Source organism: Leucoraja erinacea, chromosome 1 (genome assembly GCF_028641065.1).
Source record: "Leucoraja erinacea ecotype New England chromosome 1, Leri_hhj_1, whole genome shotgun sequence".
Lineage (NCBI taxonomy): Eukaryota > Metazoa > Chordata > Chondrichthyes > Rajiformes > Rajidae > Leucoraja > Leucoraja erinaceus.
In genome coordinates this window covers 25,139,444-25,165,304 of record NC_073377.1, presented here as the reverse complement: position 1 = coordinate 25,165,304, position 25,861 = coordinate 25,139,444, and the positions used below count along the sequence as shown (strand labels likewise).

Below are 25,861 nucleotides of genomic sequence, written 5' to 3'. Positions count from 1 at the left end.
TCATTAGGATGGTTGAGTTCTTCATTAGGATGAGTTTTTCATTAGGATGAAGAGTGACATTGTTAATTTAGAATTCAGAAACAAGGGTTCTGAATTTAAAGAAGGTTACTTTGAGGGTATGAGACGTGAATTGGGCAAGATTGACTGGCAATTGATTCTTAAAGGGTTGACGGTGGATATGCAATGGAAGGCATTTAAAGACTGCATGGATGAACTACAACAATTGTACATCCCAGTTTGGCAAAAGAAGAAATCGGGGAAGGTAGTGCATCCGTGGATAACAAGGGAAATCAGGGATAGTATCAAAACAAAAGATGGTGTACAAATTAGCCAGAAAAAGCAGCCTACCAGAGGACTGGGAGAAATTCAGTCCAGCAGAGGACAGAGGGCTTAAATAGGAAAGGGAAAATAGATTATGAAAGAAAACTGGCAGGGTACATAAAAACTGACTGCAAATGTTTTTATAGATGTGAAGAGAAAGAGATTAGTTAAAACAATTGTAGGTCCCTTGCAGTCAGAAAGAGGTGAATTGATCATGGGGAACAAGGACATGGCAGACCAATTGAATAACTACTTTGGTTCCATCTTCACTAGGAAAGACATAAATAATCTGCCAGAAATAGCAGGGGACCGCGGGTCAAATGAGATGGAGGAACTGAGTGAAATCCAGGTTAGCCGGGAAATGGCGTTAGGTAAATTGAATGGATTAAAGGCCGATAAATCCCCAGGGCCAGAGAGGCTGCATCCCAGATTTTTTAAGGAAGTAGCCCCAGAAATAGTGGATGCATTAGTGATAATTTAAAAAAACTCTTTAGATTCTGGAGTAGTTCCTGAGGATTGGAGGGTAGCTAATGTAACCCCACTTTTTGAAAAGGGAGGGAGAGAGAAAACGGGGAATTTCAGACCAGTTAGTCTAACATCGGTAGTGGGGAAACTGCTAGAGTCAGTTATTAAAGATGGGATAGCAGCGCATTTGGAAAGTGGTGAAATCATTGGACAAAGTCAGCATGGATTTACGAAAGGTAAATCATGTCTGACGAATCTTATAGAATTTTTCGAAGATGTAAGTAGTAGAGTGGATAGGGGAGAACCAGTGGATGTGTTATATCTGGACTTTCAGAAGGCTTTCGACAAGGTCCCACATAAGAGATTAGTATACAAACTTAAAGCACACGGTATTGGGGGTTCAGTATTCATGTGGATAGAGAACTGGCTGGCAAACAGGAAGCAAAGAGTAGGAGTAAACGGATCCTTTTCAGATTGGCAGACAGTGACTAGTGGGGTACCGCAAGGCTCAGTGCTGGGACCCCAGCTATTTACAATATATATTAATGATTTGGATGAGGGAATTGAATGCAACATCTCGAAGTTTGTGGATGACACTAAGCTGGGGGGCAGTGATAGCTGTGAGGAGGATGCTAGGAGGCTGCAAGGTGACTTGGATAGGCTGGGTGAGTGGGCAAATGCATGGCAGATGCAGTATAATGTGGATAAATGTGAGGTTATCCACTTTGGTGCCAAAAACAGGAAAGTAGACTATTACCTAAATGGTGCCCGATTAGGAAAAGGGGAGATGCAACGAGACCTGGGTGTCATGGTACACCAGTCATTGAAAGTAGGCATGCAGGTGCAGCAGGCAGTGAAGAAAGCGAATGGTATGTTGGCATTCATAGCAAAAGGATTTGAGTATAGGAGCAGGGATATTCTACTGCAGTTGTACAGGGTCTTGGTGAGACCACACCTGGAGTATTGCGTACAGTTTTGGCCTCCAAATCTGAGGAAAGACATTCTTGTCATAGAGGGAGTACAGAGAAGGTTCACCAGACTGATTCCTGGGATGTCAGGACTTTCATATGAAAAAAGACTGGATAGACTCGGCTTGTACTCGCTAGAATTTAGAAGATTGAGGCGGAATCTTATAGAAACATACAAAATTCTTAAGGGGTTGGACAGGCTAGATGCAGGAAGATTGTTCCTGGTGTTGGGGAAGTCCAGGACAAGGGGTCACCGTTTAAGGATGAATGCGAAATCCTTTAGGACCGAGATGAGAAAAACATTTTTCACACAGAGAGTGGTGAATCTCTGGAACTCCCTGCCACAGAAGGTAGTTGAGGCCAGTTCATTGGCTATATTTAAGAGGGAGTTAGATGTGGCCCTGTTGGCTAAAGGGTTCAGGGGGTATGGAGCGAGGGCAAGTACAGGATACTAAGTTGGATGATGAGCCATGATCATATTGAATGGCAATGCAGGCTCGAAGGGCCGAATGGCCTACTCCTGCACCTATTTTCTATGTTTCTATGCTCTGAAGAGGATCCAGGGGCGATTTATTGTATTGTATTGTATTGTATTCAAATGTATTGTCATTGTCTCAATTTGAGACAACAAAATGAATTTCCCTTACAGGCAGCATCATAAAAATAAAAAATCATAAAAAAATTAATAAATAATAAATAAATAATAAAACATGTTAAAAATAAAATTGAAATTGAATTTAAAAAAAAAGCACAAACACAGAAAGTCCACGACACAACACAACATAAATGGCACCAAGGTGAGGAAGGCATCATAGTCCAGCCAGCCTCCCCTCCGTGTTCATCCGTGGTCGGGGCCTTCCGAGCACCCGCAGTCGCCGCCCCGGGTGGCCCGATGTTCAAGCCCTCACGCCGGGCTGATGGAACGCCGGCGCCGAACCCCGACAGTGAGCATCCTCCTCCTCAGCGGCCCGGAGCTCCTGATCAGCCGCCTCCCGCTGCCGGAGTCTGCAGCTCCTGAGTCCACAGGCCGAGCCGGGCAGAGTCACAGGACCCCGCGCTGTCCATCAGCGCCGCCCGCGTTGGGAGCTCCGCAAACCGCAGCTCCAGGATGTCGGTGCAGCAGGTCCAGCGCTCCGGGCTCCAAACGGCGACCCCCGGTAAGGCATCGCCAGCCCCGCGATGTTCCAGCGCTGTCCCGCCGCTGCTGGAGCTCTGGTTGATCCCGAAAGGAAAGGCCGCGCCAATCCAGGTAGGTAGGCCGCTGTGGGGGGGGAGGGGGGGGGGGGGGCGAGGACGCGACTCGAATAATAGTCGCGTCCTCACCAGGAAGCGGCTGAAGGACGGTATCCCCCGCACCGTGCTCTCTTCCCCCACATAAAAACACCAAAAAAAACACAAAAAAACACACTTTAACATAACTAAAAATACAAAAAGATACCGGGCTGTAGGTGGAGGCTGCTGGCACCAGCGCCACCGGAAGTACAAGTACGAAGATGTTGGCAGGACAGGAATTTTTTTTTAATTTTGAAGAAAGATTTGATAACTGGGATTGTATTCTCTGCAGCAACAGAGGTGAAGGAAAAACTTACTTGAGGTGAATACTATTTTGAGAATAGGACCTCTGCAAATTTGCAGATGACACAAAGCTGGGTGGCAGTGTGAACTGTGAGGAGGATGCTATTAGAATGCAGGGTGACTTGGACATGTTGGGGAAGTGGGCAGATGCATAGCAGATGAAGTTTAATGTGGATAAATGTGAGGTTATCAACTTTGGTAGCAAAAACATGAAGGCAGATTACTATCTAAACGGCGTCAAGTTGGGAAAAGGGGAAGTACAATGGGATCTGGGGGTCCTTGTACATCAGTCTATGAAAGTAAGCATACAGGTACAGCAGGCAGTGAAGAAAGTGAATGGCATGTTGACCTTTATAACAAGAGGAATCGATTAAAGGAGCAAAGAGGTCCTTCTGCACCTGTACAGAGCCCTAGTGAGACCACACCTGGAGTATTGTGTGCAGTTTTGGTCCCCTAATTTGAGGAAGGACATTCCTGGAGTTTAGAAGGATGAGAGGGCATCTCATTGAAACATATAAGATTGTTAAGGGTTTGGACACGCTAGAGGCAGGAAACATGTTCCCGATAATGGGGGAGTCCACACCCAGGGGCCACAGTTTAAAAATAAGGAGCAAGCCATTTAGAAGGGAGATGAGGAAACACTTTTTCTCACAAAGTGTGGTGAGTCTGTGGAATTCTCTGCCTCAGAAGGCAGTGGAGGTGGGTTCTCTGGATGCTTTCAAAAGAAAGCTAGATATGGTTCTTAAAAATAGCGGAGTCAGGGGATATGGGGAGAAGGCAGGAACGGAGTACTGATTGGGGATGATCAGCCATGATCACATTGAAGCTGGCTCAAAGGGCCGAATGGCCTACTCCTGCACCTATTGTTTATTGACCTGTTTTGCTTAACATATAATGGAGGAAGGAATTGCAGATGCTGGTTTAAACTGAAGATAGACACTAAAAACTAGAAAAACTCAGCAGGACAGGCTGCATCTCTGGAGAGAAAGAATGGGTGATGTTTCGGGTCGACCTTCAGACTGAAGAAGTTAAAAACCAGCCATAAAACACAATGACTGGTGATGTGTGTTATCCAACTAAGGGCAAAAATCAGAATCATGTGTTCATCTTTATTGACTGACACCATAATAAATATATTACAGAAAAAATCATTTAATGAGGTGGCACGGTGGCGCAGCAATAGAGTTGTTGCCTTACTACCACATGGGTTTTCTCTGGATATTCCAGTTTCTCCCATATTTGAAAGACGTGCCGGTTTGTACGTTAATTGGCTTTTGTAAATTGTCCCTGGCATGATGGATGGAACTGGTGTATGATAGATTGCTGGTCGGTGTGGACTTGGTGGGCTGAAGGGCCTGATTCCATATATATTTTTTACATATATATCTTAATTTCATTGAACCATACATGTTTGAATATGTGACATTATTTTTGGCTTGTTTCTGTATTCAAAGGGTAAGGTTGATTGATTTAGTTGTGCAGAACAGTGATGCGGATTTAAGTTCAGGGAGAAAAAAAAAAGCTTGAAAACACAACTATAGAAATGATGTAATTATAGACATTTCTCAATTTTACTGACATTATTCCGGCCAGCAAAACTAGGTTTTTGCACTTCTTTCAACTCAAAGGTTTTGCTGCTGTGTCCTACCTTCACTGTTAGAATTGGAGAATACTGTAACCTCTCACTGGTTCAGCAGGAAGCCAAGCAAAGAGAGGCAGCCTACCATTTCCTGGCACTCGGTGTTGCAAATCCCACTTTGCACTGTAATAGACTCCATAGAAAGCCAGTAATTACCTTAAAGTGGCAGAATTACCTACTCAGTGAGCTTCAGTATTTAGGTCTAACAACATTAAGAGCTGCTGTAAATCACATAATCACAGCAGCAATGCTCTTTCTTATGTGACGCAATTCTCTTTCTTACTGCGAAAACCCCCCACAGATGTAGGTTTCATATAGTCCACTATGCAAGTTAATGAAAGACGCAGTACTACCAGTTAGTAAAAATAAGAGGTAAAGCTCAGTCCAGAAAGAGAAATTGAGATCTCCTGGAGGGATGGGACCAACAAATTAATAATGAATAATAAGGTGGCAATTACTTTCCATCAACAAGAAAACAGTAGCAAGATGAAATATTTCCCCATTGCCTGGATGTGCAGCACAAACAACTCTTCAAAAAGCTTAACCTAATCCAGGTCAAGCAGCTTGCACAATTGGCACACCATCAACCATTTCAAATATTTATTCCACCACAGTGGCTGCAGTAACATACAAAATGTATAGACAGGGTAGATTATCAGAATCTTTTTCCCTGAGGTGGAAATGTCAAAGAGGTTGCAAAAATCACTTCTGAAGTATTAGGTATCATTTAAAGAAGGGCATACTTGTATCAGGCAGTTCAGAATAATCACTAGGTTGATTCACAGCACAAGAAGGTTGGCTCATAGGAAAATATAGGCCTATATATATTGGATTTTTAGAAAATTAAGAGACGTGTCCTATTTAAGTATATAAAAGTTTGAAGGAGTTGGTGAAGAGGATACAGAGGATCTTTCTACTATGGGGGAATCTAGAACGAGGTGCATCGCTTTAGAAAAAGGGCTTAACTACTTAACCCAGGGATGATGAGGAAATATCTTCTCTCAGAGAGATGCACATCTTTGGAACGGTCTACTCCAGAGACCAAGAGGAGACAAATCATTTAGGATACTCAAAAATGAGTTGGATAGATTCTTGATACATAAAGGAGGGAGGTGTTTCAACCAAAGGCAGAAAAGTATAACCAAGGTCAAGGTCAGATCAAACATCATCTTAATGAATGGTAGATTAGGATTCAAAGGGGAACATGACCCACTCCTACCTTTGATTTTATGAAATAGCCTCTAATTAAATAGCTAATTAAAAAAATGTATAGAGTTGGGCTAAAGTCACAAAATATTCCATTTAAATAAAAGTTTACAAATGCACCTACAGCTCCCTGGGTAAAACAACCCACACATTTTAAACTCTCCTCCTCTTAACTTAAAGGTATATCATCCAATTTTTTACATTTCCATCCCGATAGCAACGTTCCAACTGTCTGCCTATCTTATACCTCACGAAAATTTTAGATACCTCTATCAATGTTTGTCCGATAAATGTTGGAGGAAGAGGATCAGGGATCTCAGGGCCACAGTCCAGACCCTCAGAGGCAGAAGGTTTCTGGGATGTCTGTGCAAGAATAGGTGCAGCCCATATCCTTCATTCATTGCAACAATGATCAGTATTGTGGCAGAGGCAGCAACAGCTTCAGCCAGGAACAATTCTAAAACCATCCTTGACCCTAACCAAAGCAGTGAAGGCCACGTCCAATTGTATTTGTAGTCGCAATGTCCGCCCCAATCATTCCTTCTTCTCCCTGCTCCCATCCAGTAGAAAGTACGAAAGCTTAATAATATGCACCACCAGACTCAGGAGCAGCATCTTTCTCTCTGTTATATGTCTTCTGAACAGTCCTTCCAATAGCTAGTGAACTATCTAATTCATCTCTACCCCATTGCAGATACTGAACTTTGTCTGTGGAACCGATGCACTACAATGTTGAGAACCATATTCTGCATTCTTTGTTCTATCTATTGTACTCGAGTTTGAATTGATCGTGTTTATGTATGGTATATCTGAATTGTTTTGGATAGTATGCAAAACAAAGCCTTTCACTGTACCTCAGTGCACATGACAAATAATAAACCTAAACACAAAATGCTGCAGTTCCATTGTTGGTCTGTATTAACAAAGTTTCAGTGGAAACTAGAGTAAAAAGGAAAAAAAACAAAAACTGGTTGTACTTCCTTCACATCAAAAGTAGAATTTTAAAATGAGTAATTATGATAAATTAAAATATCAACATGAACCCACTGAGTCTATATCGCCTCCACTGAAAAACATATTTTTCTATACATGGCGATATTCAAGCAGACCCACGCCAATTGAAGAAATTACTTAGAGAAGGATGTAGTGGTTTAGAACTTAGGCTGAGGTTCTGGTTAGTGACGGTGGGGGATGGGGCAAATTTATATTCAAAGGAAAATGACAGCACTTCAGGGAGATGAGCTCAATCTTGACGACACTTGCTTTTTCCTGACTCAGGACGAAGGGTGGAGATCAAATTGCCCTTCCCAAGAGATTAAAGTCTTTTGATTTAAACTGGTTTGCATCTTTTTTTAAACTGATATATTGTGTTTTCCAGCCCCCAAAATAAGCAGCAGCTGACGAGAGGAGGAGAGTTGTAGGGAAGACTTATCCTGGCACCTCAAGTTCACCCGCCATATGATCCACAGACTGAGCCAAGTTCAGGGACTTGGACATACCTGGTCCTGCCGTTTACAACAAGCTGAGCTGATCAAATCCAACTGGAAAATAATTGATTCAGAATAAATGCTATAAAGATGATCTTCCTCCCACAAATTCTCTATTTATTTCAATCAATACCGATAAACCTACCAAAATTTGTTTTCAAAAATCTTGATTCTCTGATTACAAACTTTATCTGGGATTATAAAACACATAGAATTCATAAACGACATCTATGTAAACCCAAAGAAACGGGCGAATTGGCTCTCCCCAATTTCTTATACTATTATTGGGCAACAAATATTAAAAATGTAATTTACTGGCTGGATAACTCATGCCAACAGGTAGACTGGTTAATAATGGAGAGAGAGGATTGCTCGCCTTTTAATATAGGCACGATTCTTCTCTCCCCAACAAAGTTGAAGAACACACTATATGATTATTCACAGTACTCTATGAATCTGGAGACAAGTAAAATCAAACTAAGAAATGTATCTCTTCTCTCACCAATAACTAATAACCCTTTGTCCAAGCCATCTATTATAGATAAAACATTTACTTATTGAGAAAGACTTGGAATGAAAAAACTTGGAGATCTCTGCGAGATGGGAACTCTTTGCTCATTTCAGGAATTACAGTCGAAATACCACCTGAAAGGTAATCAATATTTCAGATATCTTAAAATTCAAGACTATTTGAAAACATATACCCATGACTACCAAACTCTGCTGCCAGATATACTAGACGAATGTATGAATAGAAATTCAGTCAAACAACTTAACATCATATTTGTATAATGCCCTTCTAAATCCCATCGTCAGAAGCAATTAGAAGAGACTGGGAAGAGGAACTAGGCTTAGAAATTCCAAAAGACAGATGGGAAGAAAATCTTTTATATATACATAATTGTTCGATTAGTCAGACATACTTTAATTTCAATAAAAATATTGCACAGACTCTACTATTCAAAGACTAAACTGAATAAGATATTTCCGAATGCATCTCCTATTTGTGGCAAATGTCTCCTTCAAGAAGCAACTATAACACATTCCTTCACCTCTTGCATAAAATTACATAACTTTTAGAAAGGAATTTTTGAAATTTTCTCAAAAACATTAAAAACAAAACTGGACCCCGACATGGAACTGATTATTTTAGAACGTCAGATGCCTGCTCTGAGCTATCAATATTTCAAAGACTTTTCCTCAATTATGGCCTGACAACGGCAAAAAACTACATCTGGAAAACGACATCTGCCCCTACTCTTAAAAATGTGGACATGTCTGAGACGCTACATCTTGAAAATATGAGACCGGTCTTAGCAGAAAAACCAGAACAATTTTCGAAGACATGGACACCATTCATTGATTCATTACAAGGATAGTATGGTGCAACACAATTTTGGAATTAAATCGAATTATGGGCTGGGTGATGGGTGGGGAGAGATACGAAGCAGGTATATCATCACTTTTTGTTTTTATTTCTGTTTTCGTCTTTTTATTTCCCTACATTTTTCTTATTTCTTTTTACTTACTCTCTCTTCAGCTACACCAACTTGGTAGTCTAGGGGTTCTATTCTTGCACATTCACTTTCTCTCTCTCTTGCTGTTTCTCTCTTCTTCTGTCTCATCTTTAGCTAAAAATTAAAATTGTACAATAACTGTATTATGTCATATGCCACGGTTTATACTTTTGTACACTGCCTTCGAATAAATTTAAAAAAAAAAAAAATTGGTTCAGGCAGCATCTGTGAAAAGAGAAGCAGAGTTAGCATTTCACTGCTCTACGAAATGTTATGTGAAAAGTGAAGAAGAGTTACTGTTTCTGGCAAATGCACCATTAACTGTGTTTCTCTTTTCATAGATGCTGCCCAACATGTTGAGGATCTCCAGTGCTAGAGATTATTCAAGAATTGTGTGGATAGTTGACTTTAATACAAACCAGATGACACCAAAGAAAAAAAACCTGTTTCAATGTAAACTACAAGCAGTAAAATCAGTTTGAAGTTGAAAGGACAGCTATGTAAACAAATAGTACTGTCTATAGAGCACAGGCTACTAGCTTATAGAAGGAGAATGGGTGCTAAAATGTTATCATTTGTAAACTAACAAGACCATGAGACATTCTGGTATGCATCAGCCAAATAGAATACAATGGCGCCATGTGGATTAAACCACATCAAACCAGGCATCAGGCATTTCAGCTAAAATTATTTAGCACTATTGTAACAAGGGTCAAGGACTGTTCCAGACCAGACTTCTTTTTTCACTTAGCACATCAAACACGGTCATCTGTATGTCTATCAATAATGAAGACACATATGGACCCAGATTGCCAGGCCTCGTGACAGTCATTTTGGGTCTATGTATTCACTGTCCTCAGAAGCTTTTAGATCATCATTGCAAATGACTATGTTTCAACAACAGCAAGTGCACTCCCATGGAAAAATATGCAATTCGATTGAACCATTTGTCCGACAAAATATTGAAGTAAACAATATAATTGTAGCTGGATACAAAATGCTGGAGTAACTCAGCGGGTCAGGCAGCATCTCTGGAGAGAGGGAATGGGAGACGTTTCGGGTCGAGACCCTTCTTCAGTCTACCTTTAATTTAAACCAGCATCTGCAGTTCTTTCCTACATATAAATGCAGCGCTTGAATTGTTTTGCATCACCTGCTGTTATCTTTGTTTGTTAACAGTATAAACAATTGGGCAAAAAAAAATCACAATCCATTGAATATTGGTGTGGAACAGTTGGTGCCGCCTCCTAAATATGCAAGTTTAAGGGACTTTTAAATTAAGACTATGTTCAAAACAAAACAGGGAGGATTATAGGAGAGAAACATTGTTAAAATACATTTTTTATAACATTTAAAAGATATTTGCTCAGGAACATGGATAGGAAAGGATTAGAGAGATACGAGGAAAACGCAGGATAATATGTAGGAAGCAACTGCAGATGCTGGTTTACACTAAAGATAGACACAAAATGCTGAAGTAACTCAGCAGAACAGGCAACGTCTCTGGATAAAATGATTGGGTGATATTTCTGGTCGAGGCCCCTCTTCAGGATAATATGACCAGCTCATCTTGTTTGCCATGGATGAGTTGCACTTCTGTGGTGCATTACTCTGACCTTTGTACAGAAATTCTCAAGGAATTGACCATTATGAAAAAAAAGGCAGTTAAACTCTAACCCACCTAAAACCAACAAATTGATCTTTGATAAATATTGAGGCTTTGTGGTGTGTGGAATGGCAGTAATGTGCAACAGATCAGATGCAGTAAGAGATAAGATTCCAAAAAAAGACACAGTAAATACCAGAAGTGCGTAACTGACAACAAAAACAACTGTCATTTGTACAGCATTTCTTAACATGGCCAAAGATAGTCAATAAGACTCAAGAGGACTCCTCTGCAGAACTCTTTTAATTTAATGCAATGTTGAAAACACATGGGAAATATTTTGTCCCTTGCTCCTTCTGTTTGATTGCATTCCCCGCCCTTTCTGTAGTACATGCTGTCTCAATTAGGAAATATGTGAACATTAAATCAAACATTACCTCATCCCAATTACAAGCCTATTTGCAAAACACCAAATTACAATATGCAGGCTGTAGTTACAGAGGCCTTATTATTTAAACCAAAGATAACCTGAACAGATCTGTGTTTATTTACTATCACCTTTACATGTCCAGTACCATTGGTTACCAATGGGGACCTATACCCAGGAGAGGCCTATTATAGCTGTGGCAGATTCCAAGCCCAGCAAGCATGCAGCGTGATCATCAAAACCAACTCTTAATCATTATACAGAAAGATATGTTTTTTTCGCCAGATGGAAGTTATGGGCTTTCAATGAACAATACTATTATTTTCTTACTTTCAACTTAGGCAACACTGGACACGGCCGTTTATACTTTAGGGAAAGGTGCAGAGACTTTTGCACTCATGATCTCTGGAGAGCCTGTTGCAAATTTCAGCCAACAAGAGCAAAGAAAGACCAGTGGTGGAAACGAGAGCAAAATCCAGACATTTCCCCATAACCGGGAAACATCAGGAGGAATGCCATCCCGTCGTTCTCAGGGATACAGAGCACGACATTAGCAGGGATCTGGGCGGCTGCCTGCCAGGAGCTAAAGAACAGGCACTCACCCTGGAAGTGTCCATGGTCAGGCACGTCAGGGCAGTCAGTCACACAGCAACAAGTCAGGCAATTGCAATACCTGACAATATGGACAACTTCACATGATATCAGTTTAATACCCAGCAAATGCAGAACATTAAGAACTTGATCAGCTTTACAGTTGAAGACTTACCAAGTACTCAGTGCTGCCCATACCATGATTCAAATTATCAGTGTACTGTACAAAAAATGCAGCACTCAAACAGTTAAAGGACACTTTTTTTTAAAAGACAGTACAACGAGCTGCACAAATGAACTGCAAAGGATTGTGGACAGCCACTGCAGAGTGTGTGCATGTCATCATGGCTGGCAGCATCACAAGACCCCATTTAGGCATCTTTGCAGATTGCCAGAATGAGAGGAATTAATTCTTATCATGTGACTTGAACCAGGGCCAATTACACTCCTGATTGTAGTCTAAGAGTAAAATAATAAATACAGCACAGACCTCTAAATACGTCTGCAGTGAATGCACAAATCTGTTGCCCTGTGAATTACAAAAGCAATCCTCTAACTTTGGTTATAATGCATTTTCAATCTCACACAACCGTGGCCTCTGTTTAACCCTACAGCAAACCATGTTACATCCATGCGGACGAGACATCACTCATGTTTGTTTAATATGTTTTTGCTTCATTTTTAAGTCAGAGTAACCTCAAAATCAGTTGTTTAAATAGCTTAAATAGTAATTGGTTAAGTCGTTTTAGCAGCATTTCTCAGCTTTCTTAATAGCACACCAGCCTCCACCCCTTAACATTGTGCAGGCCATTGTGATCCTATACAGTTTCCTTATCAAGAACAGTAAGAGGAGAGGAAAATAACTGGCAGAAATGTGAATTTAAGACCTGATGTACCATGATTTAAGAAATGGAAAGTGGAAGGCAAGGTGTAGTTACAGCAGAACTGGAGGATATGGTATCCACATGTTAATGCTTATGAAATGGTGGTAGAGTGTGAGGCAGAGTAGAGTGTGTAAGTAAATCACAATTAGACTCTGAGGACGAGAGAATACAGAAAGACAAAGTGGAGTACAAGACCAAAAGATAATGAGATCTAGAAATTGTTCCATGCCAATTGTTTGTAATTTTAACAGCATTTTTGGCAACTCTAACAGTTTTAGCGCACAAAACAGGGAGATATAACATGGAATCATTTATCCTGGCCTACCGAGGCAGTGTCATTCATCAAGTACCCATTTCTATACAAATCCTATCCAAACTCTTTTTATTCTCATCACATTCTCATCAACTCCCCCTGGCATCCCTACCAGCCCCAGATTCCACCATTCATCTACACACATGACAATTCAGAGTGTCAATTAAACTAATCACAAGCATGTTTTAGGGAGGTGGGAGGAAACTAGAGCATCCAGATTAAACCCACATAATCACAGGAAAAAAATCTAAAACTCCACAACACCAAAGGTAGTACTTGACCTGGGTCACTGGAGTTGTGAGGCAGTCATTCCACTAGCGCAATTTTGCTGCCCCAAGTCGCACAAGGTTCACAGAACAATGGGTTTCCCTGTATGGTGCCACACTGAAAACAACATGCAGTGTGAGATGTACAAGTGATCAGCAATAATAACTTGCGAAACGTTCCTGAGGCTGTGAAAGTGAGGGTGAGCATGATGCAGTTGAGGTAATTGTAGGTTACAAATATCAATGAAAATAAAAGATGTAATTTGTATAATAACCCTTTAAATAGGTTAAACGAGTCTATAAAACACGATTGTGCCATATGTGAATAAGAACTGAAAAATGTTTAGGCTACATTATATGTGTGAGGGTGAACAAAAATCCTGCCAGATTTTGAGGGGACCAATTCCACAGAAGACATCAAAGTACCTAGAAATATTAATTAAATTGCTCTTTCCTGGGGTAAACTCATTTCCACAGCCCAATGCCCTTTCTTCCCAAGTGCTCTGAATGGATTTTTAGCCCCAGGGAAAAATGTGAGTCTGAAGCTCAAAGACAGCAGGGACACTGTTATAGTCAGCCAATGTATAATGAACTCAACCAGAGCACTATTAATAAGTCTGAAGAAGAGCCCTGACTCAAAACATTGCCCATCCTTTACCTCCACAGATGCTACCTGACTCGTAGAGTTACTCCAGCATTTTGTGTTTTGCTCAGAGTTTCAGCATCTGCAGTTCTTTATAACTACATTAGCATTCCCAAGTATCTTGAGAAATTCAAACAAATATTTGTGGGTAGCCAAAAATGCTGTATACTGATACTGATACTGAGTATCTATGGAGCGAAGGAAATAGGCAACGTTTCGGGCCAAAACCCTTCTTCAGACTGATGGGGGGGGGGGGGGGGGGGGGGGGGGGGGGGGGAGGCAGGCAGAAGAAAGAAAGAGGACGAGCCAGAGGGCTGAGAGAGAGCTGAGAAGGGGACAAGACAGTTGGGACTACCTGAAATTAGAGAAGTCACTGCTGGGGTATAAACTGCCCAAGTGAAATATGAGGTGCCGCTCCTCCAATTTCTGGTGGCCCTCTGGCCATGGAGGAGGCCCAGGCCAGAAAGTTTGGATTCAGAATGGGAGGCGGAGATGAAGTGCTGAGCCACCAGGATATCAGGCTGGTTATTGTGAACCGAGCGGAGGTGTTCGGCGAAGCGATCGCCAAGCCTACGTATGGTCTCACCGACGTAGATCAGCTGACATCTAGAGCAGCGGATGCAATAGATGAGGTTGGAGGAGGTTCAGGTGAACCTCTGTCACACCTGGAACGACTGCTTGGGTCCTTGAATGGAGTCAAGGGGGGAGGTAAAGCTACAAGTGTAGCATTTCCTGCGGTTGGAAGGGAAAGTGCCGGGAGAGGGGGTGGTACGGGTGGGAAGGGCCGAATTGACCAGAGAGTTACGGAGGGAGCGGTCTCTGCGGAAAGCAAACAGGGCAGGAGATGGGAAGATGTGGCAAGTGGTGGGGTCACGTTGGAGGTGGCGAAAATGATGGAGGATTATTTGTTGTATGTGATGTAGGGTGGAAGGTGAGGACTAGGGGGACTCTGCCCTTGTTACAAGTGGGGGGATGGGGTGAGAGAACAATGTCACGAGGTATCGAAGAAACTCTGGTGAGAGCCTCATCTATGGTTGGAGAGGGGAACCCCCATTCCCTATAGAATGAGGACATCTCCGATGGCCTAGTGTGGAACAGCTCATCCTGGGAGCAGATGCGGCATAGAAGGGGATGGAAGCAGGGTGGGAAGAAGTGTAGTCCAGATAGCCATGAGAGTCAGTAGGTTTATAGTGGATGTCAGTCAGAAGTCTCTCACCAGCGATGGAGATAGTGAGGTCAAGAAATAGTAGGGAAATGTCGGAAATGGTCCAGGTGTATTTGAGTGCCGGATGGAAGTTAGTGGTGAAGTGGATGAAGTCAGTGAGTTGTGTGTGGGAGGTAACACCAATGCACTCATCGATGTAGTGGAGGTAGAGGTCGGGGATGGGGCCCTGGTACGTCTCGAACAAGGATTGCCAAGCCTAAGCCTTGTATTTGGAGGAAATGGGAAGAGTCAAACGAAAAGTTATTAAGGGTAAGTCCCAGCTCCGCTAGGTGGAGGAGAGTATCTGTAGACGGGGATTGGTGGGTTCTCCGGTAGAGGAAGAAACGGAGGGCAGTGAGACCCTCCTGATGGGGGATGGAGGTGTAGAGTGACTGGACGTCCATGGTGAAGATGAGGGGATGGGGGCCTAGAGAATGGAATTCCTGGAGACAACGGAGAGTGTGTGAGGTGTCTTGAACATAGGTAGGGAGGGATTTAATCAGGGGGGATAGGATGGAGTCGAGGTATGTGGAAATAAGTTTGGTAGGGCACGAACAGGCAGAGACAATGGGTTTGTGGATTTTGGGGAGTAGGTAAAATCGGGCCGTGCGGGGCTGGGGAACGATGAGGTTGGAGGCTTGGGAGGGCAGGGAGCTGGAGTTGATGAAGTCAGTGATGGTGGCCTGGTGCTCGTCTGTGGGGTCATGGTCCAGGGGTAAGTAGGAGGAGGTGTCTGAGAGTTGGTGCCCGGCTTCAGGCTGGTAGAGATCAGCGCGCCAGACTACCACGGCACCTCCCTTGTCGGCGGGTTTGATCACCCAGTCTGGGTTGTTGCAGAGTTTGACTTTTCAAAGTTTGTGTACACTCTCCACATAAGGTAACACTTGATGGGCAGATATCATCCGAGTAAATCCATGCTGCACATCCAACTGTTCTCACTGTTCAACTGGAGCTCTGACCAGGATTTTGTGCATGATATGCACAAGTGTAATATTTACCCCTCTTTTGCCAATACATGAGTTATGGAACATGGAACAGTACAGCATAAGAACAGGCCCTATGGCCACATTATCAATGTCACATTCAGCTACATAATTAATGTCCCTCCATTCTCTGCATATCCATGTGCTCATCCAAAACCTCTTAAATGCCAGAACTGTATCTGTCTCCACCACTACCCACAGCACCATGTTCCAGGCACCCATTACTATCTTTGAAAAAACTAGCCTTGCAAATGTCCTTTAAACATTGCCCCCCTCACATCAAAGCTATGCCCCTGAGTCTTTGATGTGTTTCGGGCTGAGCACCCACTCTGTGGATCTAGCAGCTTTCTAAAGTGCTCAGCCTTCCATTCATCTCGTTTTCCTTTTGGACCCATTCTTTCAGATTCCTATTATGCTTGGCAGAGGCGGAGAAAGATGACACTGGGCAGGAAGATGATACAGATAAAACTAGCCAAGAGTCACGTCAATGTCACTGCTATTCCTCTATGAAGAAGCAAGTGCATGGACCCCAGAGCACTGTGGAACCAGGTTATTAAAATCAGGCAAATAAATCTCCCCAATCTCCATGTGGTGTAAGGCAGCTGAGAACAAGCAAAAGCATTGAAAAATACAAAAATCAGGGGAGGATACCCTGGAGTTAGTTGAAATCTGGAGCAAAATAACAAACCTGGAGGAATCCATCAGCTGCTCCACTGTGTGACAAGGCCACAGCTAAACATATCCTTGGGCAATTTTTCTGTCTATTTTCCAGAACCCTCAATTCCTCTCACAAGCCCTGCATCCTGAGAAGGAATCCATTTTAGGAGCCTTCAAGAAAAATGTTTCATTCTGAATAGTGGCCATTCAACTCTAGAAATGTTTGGCACAGTGCTGCTCAAAGAATCTGTTAGAAGGAGTATGTTTAACTCAATCATGTAATATCACTTAAAAATTGTTACCTACTTTTAGAAACCTGTATTTATTTGTCAGAATCCATTGCATTTGTGTTTGGTTGCTGTGTCAAAAGCAAATAGATGGAAATTTCCCCCCCAAAAGTAATTGTCCAGGAAATTCCTAAACCCAGTGCTACCAGCTGACGGATGGCTGTATCTATATCAGGGCAGAGTTTACTGAGGAAAATTTCATTTCCTTATTCACATTCTCTGCTTCACATAATATTTGTAGTATAGACGGTACATAGTGGTTTCCCTTGCCTTTGTTTTTAGTTAATATATGCATGTGCAAGGAAACTATGTCATACTAAGCATAGATTTGTACCCCAAAGAACATGAAGGATGAATAACAGTTTCAAATGGAAACGGTACAGGGTAAATAAACACTAAGAATCTATACAAGATGTCCTGGGTCTGTAATTAATAGAATGGAGTGTGACCTGATATGTACTTGAATTGAATCCAGCTCATCGCGTCACATTTTTATAACTGAAATGAAATGTACTGCTACTGCAGCTGAAAACAGCAATTTCCCACACTGTCAAATATTTTAGAAGGGTAGGAAAATAATATTCCTTGTTGGTGAAGGTATGTTATTACATGTTATAGAACAGCCATTTAATCTAACTAACCCCTGGTAGTTTTTCTATGCTTCTTTGAACGTCATCCCATCAGTCTTTAAGTAGGCCGACAAATATATACTTCTATTTTATTCCCTTTCATGTGTCTATCTAGCTTCTTCGTGAATGCATCGGTGTTATTCACCTCAAATACTGTATAATATTAACACTTTCGACATTCTATCAATTCCCTGGATAAAACAAATCACAAAAAAAATCACTATATGCTTCTTGAAAACATATTATCTGATTATCTGACATTTATGGCTGAATTCCTGTCTCCAGTGCAATGGAGACATCTTCTCTATGGAACATTTCATCATCTTACTGTAGATGATTTTTGAATATCAGCAATACAGGAAACTAAATAAGTGAGTTGACAATTTGAGGAGAGAAGCTTCATGAGCATCTGTGTTGTAGTAGTACCCACAGTATTCACAAGAATACTATAACTGGCCGCAAAGCAAAGTCAGGCAACATCACTGGTGATAGTGTGACCCTATCTGATGAACGTAATGCTTTCTATGCACACTTTGAACTGAAGGCCAACAGGGCAATGACATCCATCCCTTCCCAGAATTGTTATTAGCTGGTAGTTGCTGTTAATGATGCTCCAGCTGTTGGCCAGAGGGAAAAACCCAACATAGTAAGATATCCGTCAGGGAATGTTGCTGACTGTCTCATTACAAACAGCAGGAGTATGTGCTGAGGGATGCACTGAAGCTTGGTGAAGCCAATGCAAAGGCTCCATAGTCTAGGGTCCTTCCAATGCCAGACATTGAGGGAACAGAGTCCAGTTGGAACACCCCTCAAGCAAAGGAAGGTTTAGAGATACAGCACGGAAACAGACCCTTCAGCCCACCAGGTCTACACCGACCAGTGATCCCCCATATACTACTGGGGACAATTTACAAGAGCCAATTAATCTACAAACCTGCACATCTTTGGAATGTGGGAGGAAACCGGATCTCCCGGAGAAAACCGATGCAATCACAGGGAGAACGTACAAGCTCCGAACTGACAGCACCCGTAGTCAGGATCGAACCTGGGTCTCTGGCTCTGTAAGGCAGAAACTCTACCACTGCGCCTCTGTGCCACCCAGAAGGTATATTACCCCAGGGGGCCACATGAGTGACAATGCGGTTTACTTGTTTAAAGATATGTGCAAACACTACCGAGTATGGCACTACTGAATGTATCGATGCTGAGAATGTATGAAATGTTTTAGCATGGTTTTTGTTTTGTACATATGTTAACCATATAACCATATAACAATTACAGCACAGAAACAGGCCATCTCGGCCCTACAAGTCCGTGCCGAACAAATTTTTTTTCCCCTTAGTCCCACCTGCCTGCACTCATACCATAACCCTCCATTCCCTTCTCATCCATATGCCTATCCAATTTAAATGATACCAATGAACCTGCCTCCACCACTTCCACTGGAAGCTCATTCCACACCGCTACCACTCTCTGAGTAAAGAAGTTCCCCCTCATATTACCCCTAAACTTCTGTCCCCTAATTCTGAAGTCATGTCCTCTTGTTTGAATCTTCCCTATTCTCAAAGGGAAAAGCTTGTCCACATCAACTCTGTCTATCCCTCTCATTATTTTAAAGACCTCTATCAAGTCCCCCCTTAACCATCTGCACTCCAGAGAATAAAGACCTAACTTATTCAACCTATCTCTGTAACTTAGTTGTTGAAACCCAGGCAACATTCTAGTAAATCTTCTCTGTACTCTCTCTATTTTGTTGACATCCTTCCTATAATTGGGCGACCAAAATTATACACCATACTCCAGATTTGGTCTCACCAATGCCTTGTACAATTTTAACATTACATCCCAGCTTCTATACTCATATGTTGAATAAAGTTTATTTTTGAAATTTAAAAATTGGCCCGGAAATGTTTCATGGTTTGTGTGTGCTTTGGCAGAGGAGGAGAAATGAATTAGACCAAGAAACAGAACACCTCAAAGGCTCAATTATCATTTTACCTTTAGGATCATTCATTTTCAATTTTGCGTTTTTCGTTTTTTATATTCTCTCCTTCCTTACATAGTGAAATAATGTTAAGTGGGAAATATTAGTCAAAGCACTTGTCCAATAGGTCTCATTTCAAATGATAATTAAAGAACAATCTAGCTGATAGTTTATGAACGGTGTTCTGTATAATTTTGGACGTAAAAACAATAAGACAAAATTGACTCTCAGTTTACCAACATGCATTTGCAAATTTTCTGAAATTGATTTTTGTGATGCATTTTAAGATACTGCATATAGACGATGCATATGGTGCACTGCAAATTGGTGTTAGATCCCAAGTGACATGTTATCAACTGAGATGTTGAGGCTCTTGTCAGGAAAAAGAGGGAGGCAAATGTCAGATTTTGACGATCAGGATCAAGCGCTTCTCTCCATGAGTATCTGAAGTGTTTTAGTTTAGGTGTTGTTTCTTATTGTCGCATGTGCCAAGGTACAAAGAGGAACTTTGTTTTGCATGCTATCCAATCTGATCAGATAATACTCTACATAAATACAATCAAACCAATCTCAAGTACAATACATAGAGTGAAGTGAAAGATATAGAGTACAAAATATAGCTCTCAGCATTTTAGCGTGATAATTGCAATGACAAAGTCCAATGTTCGCAATGAGGTAAATGGGATTAAACTCTGTGCTAGCATTAGAAGCCTGATAATGCGGTGAGGGGGGGGGGGGGGGGGGGGGGGGGGGGGGGGGGGGGGGGGGCTATTCTGTTGGTGCGTGCTCTCAGGTCTCTGTATCTTCTGCCTGACGGGAGCAGGGAGAAGAATCATTGACAGGATTGGGAGAGGTCTTTGATTATGATGGTTGTATTCCTGAGGAAGCTTGAAATGGAAATGGGACCAATGGTCGGGGACTCCATAGGGCCAGTTACTTTACGTGGATTCACCCTCAGGAAGTGGAGCTTACATCTACAAAAGTAACTGTTGGTGCAGAAACACCCGAGACTGACAGGGCGGGTGATATTTTAGATCACATATGTTAGGTATGTTAGATGATATATGAATTAACAAAGAGTATTGATGCTTTTAAGATCGTAAGATAGGAGCAAAATTAGGTCGTTCGGCCCATCAAGTCTGCTCCACCATTTGAGAATGGCAGATCTATTTTTTCCATCTCAACTTCATTCTCCTGCCTTCTCCCTGTAATCTTTGACACCCTTACTAATCAAGAACCTACCAATCTCCTTTTAAAGAATATCCAATGATTTGGCCTCCATCACCACCTGTGGCAAAACAATCCTCTAAACATGCTTGGCAACATGTTTCCAGAGAAAAAAATTTGTCTATCCAAGTTTGTTATAATGTAGAAACTATACCAACTAACTTCAACATTGTCATGGCAAAGCAATAATGCCAGCGATGATGATTGATGAGTGATTACTAGTCAGGGATAATACCCCTGCACTCCTCCGAGCAACAAGGTATAATGGCAGATTTACAGCCACGACAACCAACTTAAATCCTATATAGCTCTGTCATTTAGTGACTGAATTTGATGGTTCGGCAGGTAATTGTTGAATGTAGCCAACAGAAACCTGCCCATTAGTTAGTTAAAATTAAATTATTTGTCATGAGATTTAAACTGATATCATTGAATCAATTATCCAGGTAGCCACATGTCTGAATGCTGCCTCAATACATTTTAAATCTGTTTGTCTGTCTATTCATCCATCTGTTTATTGCCTGAATGTATTTATAATTAATTTGAAAAATGTGTTATGAGACAATTTAAATAGATAGAACTGTATTGAATTCATTTTCAATTGTGTTTTGATACTGAGCATAACATTTTATGTAAGTATAAATGGTAAACATATTCTGATTTATTTGTTAATTTCCGTACTGCTTTCAAATTGTAATCTTAATAAAGTCTGTTGAACAAAATCCAAGGAGCATCATCTGACAGCACACGGGTGTGAGGTTCCGTGCCTTTATGCGTTATGAAATGCCACAGCACGAGTACCTCTTCGATTTGAGTGCAACAATTTAACGTGGAAATGGCAAAGATAGAAGTTTGCTCTGACAAAGCATACAGTTTGGATTCTCTATCACACAATTTAAATGCTTTTCTAGAAGAATATTTTCAATTACACTCCCATTAAAGTGTCAAATGGAGCAATGAAGTCAATGACTCAGATGTCTGCCTTTGTGACATGAAACCTATATCAATTATAATATGAATTATTATTATTGGCTTAGTTATGTGGTCAGTTCCTGCAAAGGGCAACCAAAATTGAGGAAATAAGAAAGAAGAAATAATGACATAGCAACTTTGTGTTTTAAAAATCTGCAAATTGTAAGAGGTAGGAAGGCAGAGGCTAATGTGAAATTATTGTAGAATATAATGATTCACTGGCTTCAACGTGAAGGATTACAGGAAAAACAAGAAAGTAAAATTCAGGGAAGGAACGACAATTAAGAACTTCAGTGGTGGTACTGGCCGAGGAGGCAATTATTTGCAGTCTGTCCGCTAATGTGCTTCATAGTCTCAAACTAAACAAACAAAATAAAATATTATACAGTGCAATTACAGTTTATTAATTTTCTCATTTCTATACAGCTGGCTCATTCTTCATGTTATATTTTTTCATTATATTCCATCCAGTGCTCTACTGTTTCTGTAACTATGACTCCATGCTGTGAAATTACTGTCAATCAGCCGACATGCTGCTTTCTAAATTTTCATAGCTGCCAGTCAGGATCATATTTGCAAATAAACTGCTCAGTGTTTTCAAGGATCTTTGCCACCAGTCAACAAAAGATAATGGAATCAGACAATAAGTGTGTGCAGCTGGCCTTCGTAGCTTAGGCAGTTGGTTCTCAAGGTCAGAGAAACAAGTGCGACACGCGACTGAATTTCAGATATTAAAAATTAGTTTTTCCCATCAAGGGAACATCGCAATGCATTGAAAGGGGCTGTTCTGTTCATCTTATTTGTACCAGCACTTCTGTACTGTCCTAATTGTCTTCTCACATGCCAGTTTTAATAATGTTCCCCCTTTATTAAGAGGTACAGTTCTCATGAGAAATGTGCCCACACCAACATTTCAAACAGTACAGCTCTTAGAGTCTTAGAGTCGTATAGTCTTACAATGTGGAAACAAGCCCTTCGAACCAACTTGCCCACACCGGCCAACAAGTCAAGTCAAGTCAAGTTTATTTGTCACATACGAGATGTGCAGTGAAATGAAAGTGGCAATGCTCGCGGACTTTTGTGCAAAAGACAAACACCAAAACAACCAAACAAATTATAAACACAATCATAACACACATATTCTTTTACATAATAAATAATGGAAGGAAAAACATTCAGTAGAGTTAGTCCCTGGTGAGATAGGCGCTTACAGTCCGAATGGCCTCTGGGAAGAAACTCCTTCTCAACCTCTCCGTTCTCACCGCACGGCAACAGAGGCGTTTGCCTGACCGTAGCAGCTGAAACAGTCCGTTGCAGGGGTGGAAGGGGTCTCCCATGATTTTATTTGCTCTGGAGTTGCACCTCCTGTTGTATAGTTCCTGCAGGGGGGCGAGTGAAGTTCCCATAGTGCGTTTGGCCGAATGCACTACTCTCTGCAGAGCCTTCTTGTCCTTGGCAGAGCAATTCCCAAACCAGATGGTAATGTTCCCGGACAAGATGCTTTCCACCGCCGCTGCACCGCTGTAGTCCCTTCTACACTGGTCCTACCTGGTTTTGTTTGGCCCTTATCGCTCTAAACCTGTCCTAACCATGTACTTGTCTAGATGTTTTTTAATGTTTCGTGTCATAACTTGTTGCATGAGATCAGACTCTTTGTATGCTAATCATCTTGTTTACATCCTAAAGTTAATGACCCTCAAGATAATAAAAGTTGCAATCGAGAACTACATAACACAGTGAATTACTCTAAAGAGCTACGATTAAAATTCCGCAATAATATCGTCCATAATTGCACCACTATATTTATATCCCTATTTGTTCAATGAATGGAAAAAGAACAAGTTATGAATTAGAAATAAGATTGTAATGCAAAACATCCAGGATTAGTCCATATCTGTCCTTCCATTTCCATCCCCCCCTTTTTCTCCTCAAATTATGAGAAAAGTTTAAAAGATTCACCTTAATCACTATACGGAGTGAAATTAACTGTTGACACATTTGCAGTGTTTCCTCACTAATCACAGTATAAGATGGGGTGGGAGATTGTAACCTTCACGTGGTCCGCCCGGTTTCGATGAATGCAATCAACACAATCAAATAAGATCAAATAGAACAAGTTGTCCTACAACTTTAGGCTGTGCATGCCATATGCATGAAGAACAGTATACGATCAGAACATGTATCTCATTGGATTTTCTTGATAACCTACTATAATATCCACTCATAAATACCCCACTGGTGGACCTCTCAATTCATTCTTTTGGGCTGTCATCTACAATTATTTCATATTGCTGTCCTGTTATTTTCACGTTGCCCTCCTGAGATTTCATTTTACATATACCAAATAACTATTTTGCTTTGTCTCACTGCCTCCACGAAGAATTGTTGATACTTATAATGAGCACCAGTCCCTAAAATCCAATGCATTCCCATGCTTAATGTATATAAACATAGAAACATAGAAATAGGTGCAGGAGGAGGTCATTTGGCCCTTCGAGCCAGCACCACAATTCATTGTGATCATGGCTGATCATCTTCAATCAATAACCCGTGCCTGCTTTCTCCCCATATCCCTGGATTCCACTAGCCACTAGAGTTCTAACTCTCTCTTAAATCCATCCAGTGATTTGGCCTTCACTGCCCTCTGTGGCAGGGAATTCCACAAATTCACAATCCTCTGGGTGAAAAAGTTTATTCTCACCCCAGTCTTAAATAGCCTCCTCTTTATTCTAAGACTGTGGCCCCTGGTTCTGGCCTCGCCCAACAATGGGAAAATTTTTCCTGCCTCTAGCTTGTCCAGTCCTTTTATAATTTTATATGTTTCTGTAAGAACCCCCTCATCCTTCTAAACTCCAGTGAATACAAGGTTAGTCTTTTCAATTTTTCCTCATATGACAGTCCCGCCATCCCAGGGATTAATGTGAACCTACGCTGCACTGCCTCACAAGGATGTCCTTCCTCAAATTAGGAGACCAAAACTGTACGCAATACACCAGATATGGTCTTTCCAGAGCCCTATACAACTGTAGAAGAACCTCTTTACTCCAATACTGTACGTTTTGCCCGTGATCTGCGTGGGCTTTCTCCAAGATCTTAGTTTCCTCCCACACACCATAAATGTACAGGTTTATAGGTTAATAGGCTTGGTAAATGTAAAGATTGTCCCTAGTGGGTGTAGGATAGTGTTAATATGCGGGGTTTGCTGGTTGTCGCATAGCCGGTGGGCTGAAGGGCCTGTTTCCGTGCTGTATCTCTAAACTAAACTAAAGTAGACAGGCTATGAGCAAATGATCTGTACCAGCATATACACTGATTGTGTACCCAAACACTTCCATACAGCTTGGATTTCCATTTCTTTATTAAAAGCAAGTTATTGGAGTCCTTCAGGTTAAATACATTTCCCCAACATTGCCAGGCAAGTTCAAAATTAGAGATGTCACTTAACTATAAAGGGTGCTCAAAAAATTAAGCATCAAGTTCCCCTCTCCTTCCACAGATTTGCCTGATCCACTGAGTTCCTCCAGTAACAGCATCTCATATTTTGCTTGGGCAGCTTACAGCCCAGTGGTATAAATTTTCATTTCTCTAACTTCAAGTAACCCCGGCATTCCCTCTCCCTCCATCCCTCTCCCACCCAAATCGCACCAACTTCTCGTTTTTGCCGAACAAACAGCTAACAATGGCCTGTTTCCTTTATCATCGTTACTTTTTTGCATTTCTTTCATTCATTGTTCTTTATATCTTTACATCATCGTCTATATCTCTCGTTTCCTCTCCCCTGTCATTGAAGAAGTATCTCGACCCGAAACATCACCCATTCCTTCTCTCCAGAGATGCTGTCTGTCCCGCTGAGTTACTCCATCTTTTTGTGTCTACCTTCAGTTCCTCCAGTAGATTGATTTACGCTCAAGACTCCAGCTTCTGCAATCTCACTCCTCTTACCACATAGAGCAGGAGAGAATCTAGAAGCAGCTTTAATTCATGTTCAGTTGGAAACTTCATCTTAATAT

General features: G+C 41.5%; 1 protein-coding gene across 1 annotated transcript in view; it reads right to left on the bottom strand.

The window, feature by feature from the left end:
* The window catches only part of znf532 (zinc finger protein 532), a 122,132-nt gene extending 109,966 nt beyond the window's left edge, over positions 1-12,166 (bottom strand). The window contains exon 1 of the mRNA XM_055630447.1: positions 11,978-12,166. The gene's annotated coding sequence lies outside the window, so the exon portion shown is untranslated. The remainder of the gene's footprint in view (positions 1-11,977) is intronic.
* Positions 12,167-25,861: the final 13,695 nt, after the last annotated feature.